The sequence below is a fragment of the Spermophilus citellus genome (assembly GCF_964194105.1).
Source record: "Spermophilus citellus genome assembly, chromosome: 8".
NCBI classification, from domain to species: domain Eukaryota; kingdom Metazoa; phylum Chordata; class Mammalia; order Rodentia; family Sciuridae; genus Spermophilus; species Spermophilus citellus.
The window spans coordinates 93,355,865-93,367,414 of NC_138189.1; positions in this window are offsets into that span (position 1 = coordinate 93,355,865).

An 11,550-nucleotide genomic window follows, 5' to 3' on the forward strand; every position below is an offset into this window, starting at 1 on the left:
TGTACTCATTTTACAGATTAAAACACTGATGCCCACAGAGGCTAAGTAACTTGCCCATGGTTGGTTTCATAGCTAATAAGTAACAGATGATATAATTATTTTCTATGTATAAATTTGCCTAGAAGGAGTCAAATTTTCCATATATAATTCACAGAAATGACTAAACATGATATTTTCTATTTAACTATCTTACATAATCATATTTTATGCATATTTATAAAAAGAAAAGAGAAAATATTGTTGTCTAATATAGTGCATTTCCTAAATTACCTGAATGGAGATATTTCCAGCAATGGGGACAGTGATAAGCAATGTCCTCTGTATTCCATTTCAAATCAATTTATAGTTTGTGAGAACTTCATTGGATAAATGACTTAATCTCTCTTTATATAGCAGGCTCTCTGTGTATAAATAGGAACAATAATATTGAGCAACTGTGAAAGCTAAATTTCTGTCTTCTTAATTCTCCCTTTGCTTTGCTCACAGAAAATATCCAATAAATATTGTCCTGCAGTCATGATGGTTGTTGCTCTTAATAAACTATGGATAGTTGAATATCCTTGGGTGAGAACACAGCCAGACCCTCTCGATGGGTTTTTTCTTAGCCAAAATTATTGTTTGACTTAGCAGGTTTCAGAGAATAGAAAAGGAAAAGCACAAGAAATTGAGCATTTATTTTAGGCAATATTAAGTTTTGAAATAAAACTATTGTTTTTCATGATTTGCTGCCATCGTTGTTGATGAGGCATATCATTCTTATATAAAAAGGATGCTCCTACAAAATCATTTATTTGTTATTGCTACTGCAGTACCTATGCTTTAGGTGGGGCATAGCTTTTTAATTTTTATAATTTGCACAGTGAGAAGTTAATGAAATATTTAGAATACTTATTCTTCCATTATTCAAACTTAATCAGCTTGGCAGACAGACTGAAATCATGCAAATAAACATTTCGTGAGCCAGGGCCTGCCATACCATTGTAGTTCGTTCTCATCTAAACAGCTGCAGCAACTTTCACAGGATGCTCATAAAAGAGCATAAGCCTCTTTTGTAGTCAGATAGGTTAAAATTCTGTGCACATAGAAAACATGATGCACAAACTTTTTTTTCCCATGAAATTTGGTGTAAAATTAATTTGTCTAGAATATGAAACTATGGCTAAAAATAATAAGGAAACAGATGTGGAGAAAGACTATGGGTAGATGGTACAGGAAACTCTCCAAGGAAATGTAGTCAAATTAGAACAGTCAGATTTGGGGGGACAACTTGAGTTTAAATTTAAGCACAAGTTGCTTCCCATATTGTGGAAATGGGAGAATCCAAGACAGGAGACAGAATAAAATAAATAGATAAATAAACAAATAAAATAAAATGACTTCATCTTATTTTATAAGTATTTCTTCTTCAAGAATCTGTTGATGTCTCACTAATTAACATAAAAAAGTAATGGATAAAGGGAAGAAGGAAACTAGGGCCTTCCTATAGAGGCTAGGGGCCTGTTTTCTGTCATCATCATCATCATTATGGCTAACACACTTAATCAGCTTGGGTAGCTCAAACAATGAGAAGGTGTGTCTCACAGCTCTGGAGGCTAAAAAGTCCAAGATTAAGGTGCCAGCACTTAAGTTTATTCTAAGTCCTTTTGTATGTGGCAACCAACTCCTCATGTGCCCTCAGGATCTCTGTGTGCACAGAGAGAAGAGAACAAACTGTCCCCAGTCTTTTCCTTTAAGGGCACTATTGCCATCAGTTAGGTCCCACCCTCATGACCTCTCCTAACCCTCCACAAAACCTTATCTCCAATTACCGTCACATCAGGATTCATATTTCACAACATGATTTCTAGGGAACATAAACGTTCAGTCCATAACATATATCATGGGTATAACATTTTACTTGCCTATCTCATTGAATCCTCATAATGATCCAATGAGATAGTGTCTATTACAATTTTTATTTCTCTTTCAGATATAAAGAAACTGTGGTCTTGAAATTTCTTGCATAAAGTTTATGCAGTCTGTAAGTAAGAAGTTTAATGTCTTTTTTAAAAATATTTTTTAGTTGTAAATGGGTCTTCTTATTTAATTATTTATGTATATGCAGTGCTGAGGATTGAACCTAGGGCCTCACACATGCCAGGCAAGTGCTCTACCACTGAGCCACAACTCCAGCCCCAAAGTTTAATGTCTTAACAAAGGGGTCTTTTTGTTTTTTTGGTTGTATAGTTGGTTGGTTAGTTGGTTAGCTGATTGGTTGGTTTGTTATTTAATTGGTTGATTGGTTAGGTGGGTAGGTAGTTAGGTGGTTGATTGATTAGTTGATTTCCTTCACCAAGTTCTGTTATCAGGACTCTGTGTATTTTGAATGGTACCTTAACTTGCCCTTTCTTGACAAGAATGAATATCTAGTGAGGACTTGTTTCTCTTCATATACAAAATGAAAGAAATAGAAGGTCATATCCAAGTCTTCCTTTCCTTTTCTTTTTTTTTCTTTTTTTTTTTTTATTGGATGTTCACAACATTACAAAGCTCATGACAAATCATATTTCATAGATTAGAATCAATTGGGTTATGAACTTTCCTTTCCTTTTCAAATATTTTCATTTTTAAGAATTTAATGAATGTTAAATTACAGCCACATTGAGCATCATAAAAGACTAATTGTAGATCAAAAGCATTAATTTTCTCTGAAGTGATACTGAACCAAGGGATATCAGAATCTTCTAAAACAGGCCAACAAGCAAAATGAAGGCATTACTGCTACCTATGAGTCTTTAAAAAAAATGTTCTAATTATACATGACAGTAGAATGCATTCTGACACATCATACATAAATGGAGTATAACTTCTCATCCTTCTGGTTGTACATGATATAGGATCACACCGGTTGTGTAGTCATATATGCCCATAGGGTATTAATGATTGATTCATTCTACTACTCTTTTTACTCCCCTCCCATCTCCCCATCACTCCCCTTAACGAATCCAAAGTACCTGTATTCTTCGCTTGCCTCCTAGGAGTCTTAATTCCTGATTTAAATTTGCCACACAAAGGGAAATTATTTAATATTGCATTCACTAGGGACCAAAATATTGAGTTAAGCAACATTGTCAATCTAAGTTTAGGGTTAGACAGCTTTTTTGTCATGGTTCTCTATGTTTGTTTAAAAGTTTTTCCAAGACGATAGAGAAAAATCACAGAGAACTAGAAAACATTAAGGAAAACCTGTGATTCAAAGCACGTCTTGACACAACTCTTGTAAGCTAATCAATGCAGAAGAAGCTCCTCGCACTTCAATATCTTGCTTCCTCATGAGAATATTAATGTGCAGGCTCATTTCTACTCAATTTTGCCATGCCTACTTGCATACTTGAGCACATACTCATTCTTAATTAACAGGAATGTTTAAGCACTAAAAAATAAGGAAGACCTGGAATGAAATGTGCTCATCTCTTAGAGAAACAGTACGTTTTGTGAGAACTGATGTTTCAATCAGGGCATTCCTCAGACTTCAGTCAGTCTCTTTTCAAGAAGAGGCAGAAAATCAATGATCAGATGTTGTAACCTTCCACTTCAGAGGGTGCAACTTGTGTTTTTATTACTAGTGTGCCAAAAGTCTTAATTCCTAAATGCTGACAAATTGTCTGCATCAAAAGGGCTGCAATTCAACTTAATTTATAAATGTGCCTAACAGACAGATCCAAATGTTCTAAAGCTGCTTTTCAAGCCGACGGTTAAATATCAGTGTATACAGAAAAGGTTTATCCTTGTGAATTCTCCTCTCTCATTGTCATTTCTTCTTTTCATTGTAATTTCTTCATTATTTAAACAGAACATGTAAATAACATGGTGTCTGCAAATTGTTTCTAATATATGATTAGCATTCATACATATTTCTTGCATCATTAGGATGAAAAGAAACAGCCTATGACATATTGTTGGCAAATAGATAGGACATAACTTTCTCCAAAAGGAATTGGGTCTTTTTGTAAATGGTTCTCATGAAAATTCATTTTTTAGATTTTGTTTGTTATTGTTGAACTTTATTCCTGCTAAGATTTTCTCAAAAAAAAAAAAAAAAAAGAAAAAGAAAAGAAAAGAAAAGGAAAAAAAGTCACGAGAAACTAGGAAGCAGAACATGTGAATGTGAAAGGGGAGCTCAGAGAAATCTGTCACCATAAATAAAGACTATCATAAGATAATTTCCTAAATCAGATTGACTTCTAAAGTTGGAAGAATGTTACTGGATTCTTCGTGAAAACATTAAAGGGCTAGGTTTGAGATGTTCCCTAGCAGGCATTTTGAAGAATTTTGATAGTCTTTGTCAATTTATACTGGAAGGAAATATAAAGGGAAATATAATGAATTGGTTCTACAAAGAGACATTTTTAGATTTTATATGATATACATGGTAGAATAAAAATACATTTAAGTATAAATCCTGATTATATAATGCTAAATGCTTTGCCAGCTATCTCCAGGGTTCCAAAACCCTTTCTACACAATAAGTAATCATTTCAACCAATGTGGAGATGACTCCATGGCTTAGGTATGATGTAATCACTCCGGGGGTTTTTTCCAAAGTACTAATTTGACTCACAAAATCATTTTATTTTAAGCAGCTTTCAAAGAACAAAGGTTTAAATTCTTGGCTTTTGTTTCTATTAACTAACATGTTAAAAATGCAGGAGATATGACAGTTGCATAGTTTGATCTCAGCTTCTTTTCTTCTTGTGATTTTCCTACTTCCTTAAGATACTAAATAACAGGGTAAAAAAAAAAGTATATCAAAATGGGCAAGACAAAATAACCATATTTTGTGAGTAGAAAATAAAGAATTAAGCAATGCTGTTTGGGGGCTTCTGTGGTTGTTTCTAATAAACAGTGACATTTAATTAACTGAATTTTAAAAAGTACCAAGGTGAATGGCTTATTTATTTAATATATTTTTAGTAGTAGATGGATGCAATAACTTTATTTTACTTATTTATTTTTTATGTGGTGCTGAGGATGGAACCCAGTGCCTCACACATGCTAAGCAAGCGCTCTAACATTGAGTCCCCGCTCCAGCCCTGTCTTAGTTACTTAAATTAAGAAAAATAATTGTTCATGAAAGGGAAAGATATTTCAGTAGACAAAATATTAGTTCTCCTCCAAATTATTCCTAACAAAGCAATGAGCAAAGGGAAATTTGGATTATTAAAGAGAGGGTTTTAAAAAACAAACCAAATTGTGGAAAATAGGAAGAAAAGAGATTCTGACTCAGTATTTGGTGACTTTAAATTTCAGGTATGGGAAAATTCTTCAGTTGTACTATTGGCCACATATAATATGCAAAATCAATCAGCACCAAAATACAGTGCTTCTCCCAAGGTTGGTATTTGTCTTCAAAATGCAATTCGATTTAGTATGTGATAATATACACAAAAATAAATGAAGAAAGACACACATACATAAGTACATATACTGAAACACATTCCTCTTTGCAACATGTAAGAATGATTCCAGAGTGGAAAAAAATATATAAAAAGCAGTACTTGAAACACCATTTATGACAATAAATTTTACATCATTCAGTATCTCACAAATTTTCATGCAACTCATTCCTTCCATATAAAGGCAAGTAAAAAAAAAAAAACTTGTTACATTTTATAGCACATTATTGCAAATCATACTAAACATTTGCAAGAAGAATCTATGAGTCTGAAACTTCTACTGATATCCAGATAATCACTACCAATGAGGTGATTATTCAGTTTCATTGTAATGAGAACTGCAGTAATTTGGATTTTATGCTTACCATTTCTCAAAATCATGAAAAGGTTTTTTTGTTACACATTACACTAAAGGCAGAAAAGTTCTTTTCTTCTTCTTCTTCTTCTTTTTCTTTTTTCTTTTTTTTTTCCAAAAGGTAAAACAGAGAATTCTGTCAAAATTCTAAAAGAAGGAATGAATTAGAATTTATTTGAAAGCTTTGTATCTATAGTATTAACATCTAATAGTAGTAATCCACACACTATGTTCTGAGTTCTGGTTCACATAATAATTTATTCTAAGAAACTTTTCTTCCCCCCTAAATTCACCCACATTAAGACTTTTTTAAAAAGGACTGGAGTCAAAGAAATAGACCCTGGAACATTATACTTGTTAGTGGCTTTCAGAATTACTACTCGCCTTTAAAGGGCAATACCATGGGAGTGGGGGGATGGTTGTGGCGCGGTGGACTGCAGCTGCAAATCTGGTACGGCAGAATAGATACTTCTGTAGCCAGGAAATGCCTCAGTAAGATTATTCTGGGTTTGGAACTGGCCAAGCTCTGTAGGGGAGATAGTGCATGACACTTCCTGGGGGGAGGGCGAGTACTCCCATGATGTGGTGTTTCCCTGTGGACCCTGTGGCTGAGCATTGGGGCAGGTGGGGTAAAGCCAGGTGGCCCAAGCACACAGACTGCAGTAGTGATCTTTCTCCTTTCATCCTAAGGCTTTTTTTTTTTTTTTAATTTCCCTTTTAAGCAACATCACAGGGTGGAAATCATTGCCATAGTTGACAGCTGGTACCTATGACAAAAGAACTTTCTAATTTTTTTTTTTTTTTTTTGGTTGGAGATATATTTAGTTCACCTCTAAATCGCATGATAGAAGCCAGCATTTTGGTGATACTGTGGATAGTTATTTTTAAAACACAGCTGTCCTAAGTAAAACAATGTAAGGGCAGCAAAATTTTATTTCTACCTTCTTAGGATTTTTGGCTGGGCCTGGGAATTAAATTGATATAAGATAGGTGAAGAGGGGAAAAAAGTGTACAAATTTATTTAATAATAAATGCTATGGACATGGGAGCCCTCATGAGGAAGTGAAGACCTAAGGAAGCAATTAGAGTTGAATGTTTACGCACTGAATAGTACAAAGAGTAGCAAGTTATGAAAATATGACAAGGCAAAGGGCCTTAGGCTAGGTCAGTTAATGGTACAAAAGTAACCAGGAAGATAAGGTTAGTTTAACAAGGTTTGTTTGTACTGATTTTTCTCAGCTTCCACTCCTCAGCCCTGGTGATAAGAAAATTATGTTCCTGTTGGTATAGAAAGGAAATCTTCCATACAGAAGTTTTATCTCCTGCTTTCAGGAAGAAAAGGGAGAGATCAGAACGCATCTACTCCCACCTGCTGATTTTTTTAGCTGCTGTTAGCTTGATATAATCCTTATACCAAAGTGGCATAGTATGGAGTGGTATTATCTGCCTCCCTTCAACAGTCTTCTTCCTTTTATTTCCCTAGATTTCAAAATCAAACAAATGCGATAAGCGCATATATATAATGCTTGGTAAAATTATAAAAACAAGTAATGCATTCCACTTAGACTATCACGTTAAATTAGTCTTCCGCTTAAGAAATGATTAAGATATATGATATTCATTTGCCTTTTTAAATTGTGTCCTTTGAATTCTAAGCACTTTATGCTTTTTAGAAATTCATAAATCCTATAGAAAAAGACAGAAGATTTTAAAGACAAATAAAATTTAACTTAGAGATGTATTCATATATGTCCAATTTCTTACATAATGAACTCAAATAAATATGGAAAATATAATCAATAATGGCATGTCTATGGCATAGCATAGTTTGAGTACAGTAAGAAATAATTTGCTATCTAAATGCTAGAACACATGCAGTCTTAGAATTGAGTATTGCAGTCCAGAGATCACAAATATTCTGATTAATTTTTAGCAACCTTATATTGTTAGCTTTGCATAAACCATTAACACTTTCATTTTCATGCTCCACTGCATGACAGTGGGCATGCTGACATGCTGCCCTCCAAGCATGGTGGCTGGTACCTGTAATCCCAACTACTCAAGAGCTAAAGCAGAAGGATTTCAATTGAGGGCAGCCTCAGCCACTTTGCAAGACCCTGTCTCAAAATAAAAAATGGCTGGGGATGTAATTTAGTGGTATAGCTTCCCTGGACTCAATTCCTAGTACCTCAAAAAAAGAAAAAAATTAAAATTAAAAAAAAAAAAACAAAAACATGCTGCCTTTGCTGAACTCCTTCCTCAGAGAATATGTTCCAATTTGTGGCCCCCTCTCTGGATACAATCTCATCCATTGTTCCTGAACATTTCATGTGATTGTATGTCTGTCCTTTAACTCTGCCACCCAGACCACAGCTTTTTTCCCAGTTTGGATACCTTTGACGGGCATCCAGTCTATTGGCTGAGTGACATCAATCAGATTACTTCAGAGGGATTAAATGAGAGAACAATTTTGGTTTGTTCACAGAGTAGTCAATATCCTAAACCAAAGGAACAATTTCAACAACCCTCTTCCTACAATTCTGGGTTCCAGCACACTTGCAGTAGGTCATAAATATTCACCTCTATGAATTATTACAAAGTGCATGAGTGTATGTGTACATGTGACCACCAATAAGAAAAGAAAAAAAAACCACTCCTGACATCCCAATAGCCCCCTGTGTATCCTAGTACTCTCTCCTTATAGTTTAACTTTACGCTGATTTCTTTCTTTTTAATCGTTTTTTAATTTGTTCTTTTTAGTTATACATGACAGTAGAATGTATTTTGACATATTATACATACATGGAATATAACTTCCCATTCTTGTAGTTGTACATGATGTGGAGTTACACTGTTTGTGTCTTCATATATGAACATAGGAAAGTTATGTCTAAAGGCAATGGAATGTCTACTGTCTTTCACATTCCCATCTCCCCTCCTTCCCCCTATACCCTCACCCTGATCCAATCCAGTAAACCTCCACTTTTCCTCCCCACCCCACCCCACCCCACCTATTGTGAGTCAGCATTCACATATCAGAAAGAACATTCAGACTTTGGTTTTGGGGGACTGACTTATTTCATTTAGCATGATAGTCTCCAGTTCCATCCATTTACTGGCAAATGCCATAATTTCATTCTTCTTTAAGCTGAGTAATATTCCATTGTACATATGTACCATATTTTATTTATCCATTCATCTGTTGTAGTGTACCTAGGTTAGTTCCATAGCTTAACTACTATGAATTGAGCTGCTGTGGACATTGATGTGGCTGTATCACTACAGTATGCTGATTTTAACTCATTTGGATATATACTGAGGAGTGGGATAACTGGATCAAATAGTGGTTCCATTCTAAGTTTTCTGAGGAATCTCCATACTCCAGAGTTGTTGCACCAATTTGCAGTCCCACCAGCAATGTATATGCAAGTACCCTTCTCCTCACTTCCTCGACAAAATTTATTGTTACTTATAATCTTGATAATTGCCATTCTGACTGGAGTGAGATGGAATTTCAGTGTAGTTTTAATTTGAATTTCTCTAATTGCTAGTGATATTGAACATTTTTTTATATATTTGTCGACCATTCATATTTCTTCTTTTGTAAAGTGTCTGTTCAGTTCCTTTGCCCATTTATTGGTTGGGTTATTTGTTTGTTTGTTTGTTTTGTGTGTGTTAGGTTTTTTGAGTTCTTCATATATCCTGGAGATTAAAGTTCTATCTGAGATGCAGATGGCAAAGATTTTCTCATTCTGTAGGCTCTCTGTTTATGTTTTATGCTGACTACAGATATGTTTTTGCATCATTTTGGACTTCATATTGATGGACTCATATAGGACATACTATTTTATGGCTGGTTTCTGCCACTCAATATTTTGTTTGTAAATCATCTGTGTTTGATTTATTTATTTATTTATTTACCTACCTATCTATTTATTTATTTTGATGCCATGGATTGAACCTAGGGAAACTTAACCCCTGAGTCACATCCCCAGCCCTTTTTATTTTCATTTTATTTTAGTTTTTTATTTTGAGACAGAATCTCACTGAGTTGCTCAGGGTCTTGCTCTATTTCTACAGCTGGCTTTGAACTCATGCTCCTTCTGCCTCAGCCTCATGAGCAGCTGGGATTACAGGCATGTGTCATTGTACCTGGCTCCGTGTTATTTTAAGTATAAGTAGTTGATCTTTTTTTTCATTACTGTACCCTATTTATTTGCCCATTCTACTAGAGATGAACATTTGGATGATTTTCAGTTTGAACTATTAAAATTATATTAATACAGATGTTCTTGAGAATTTATTTGGTATACCTATGTATTGTTTCTGCTTTGTTTAAAGCGAGGATTTCTGGGTCATTGGGTAACTTGGGGTCACAGTTAATAGTTAAGGCACAACAGTTTTTAAAACTGATTGCATTTAAAGTATGATATTTCCAGCACATATTGTTAAATGCTTAAGATTATCAGTTTAATTTCTTATAATTTCAAACATTTTATAGCCATGTGGTTCTCTCATTGTAGTTCTAATTTGCTTTCTCTGATTACCAATGAGGTTAGTCTGCTTTTCGTCTATTTATTCACCATGAATATGGTCTGCTGAAGTGCTAGTTCAGTATTCTCCTGCCTATTTTTTTAAATTAGGGTTTTTCTATCTCATATTTATTTGTAAAGAGTTCATTATAGATTCTGGAATAGAAGCCATTTGTCAGTTGTAAATGTTCTAAATATCTTCTCTACTTTTTACTTTCTACTGGTATCCTTTGATTAAAAGATGTTTTGTTTTGTTTTGTTGTTTTTTTGTGTTGTTCCAATTTAACAATCTTTATTTTATCATTAGTGCTTTTGGTGTCCCTTTCATGACATTGTTGCCTATTCCAAATCATGAGAATATTTCACTATACTTTGCTCTAAAAGATTATTGCTGGGCTGGGATGTAGCTCAGTTGTTAATTATTTGCCCAGCATCGCAAGTACCACAATTAATTAAATTGTTGATATATAAATTGATATTTGTACATGGTAGGATTTGCTTTCCTTCATATGGGATGTCAAATTCAAGTAGCAACCAACTGAGAGTTCAACCAGCAGTGAGGGACTGAGACCCCATCCAAAGGGGTCAACAACCTGTCAATAAGCCCAAAAGTAAACTAAAAATTGAACCCTCCCCTAGTTGAGCCTTCAGAAGTGTACCGGTAAGCTTTTCACCAATGTCTAGCCAATAGAAACTAGAAGATAATGAAACTAGCTGCTTTAAGACACTAAATTTGGGGATTATTTGTTATGTAGCCATAGATAATTAATATAGGGTATATCCACCATAGACTATATTGCCCTCCATTGGCATTCAATATTTCTTATTATTTACCAATGAACAATTTTTATTGATCTTACACAGCATATAGAATTGAATAAAAAATGTTTCAAGTAATTAATTAATACCTCTGACCTCCAGAAATGTTGAAATTACCCTTCTAACATTTACACTTTAAAATACTAGAAGTAAAAATACCGGAGGTTGAAGGCATTTTTAAAATTTTATGGGTGACCAACTTAATCTCACCACTAAGTCCATTTGGTTATGATACATAGCATTAAAAAAATCCTCCAAGATTAAGGTATAAATGCAAATTTTTCATATCACAAATTAATGCAGAACCCAAGTCTACCATGACTCCAGTATAAAGCCTAATTAATGAACATTATAAAGATAGAAATTCAAAGTTCTTTCAGGCTGTGTTTTTTTTAATACATACTAATGC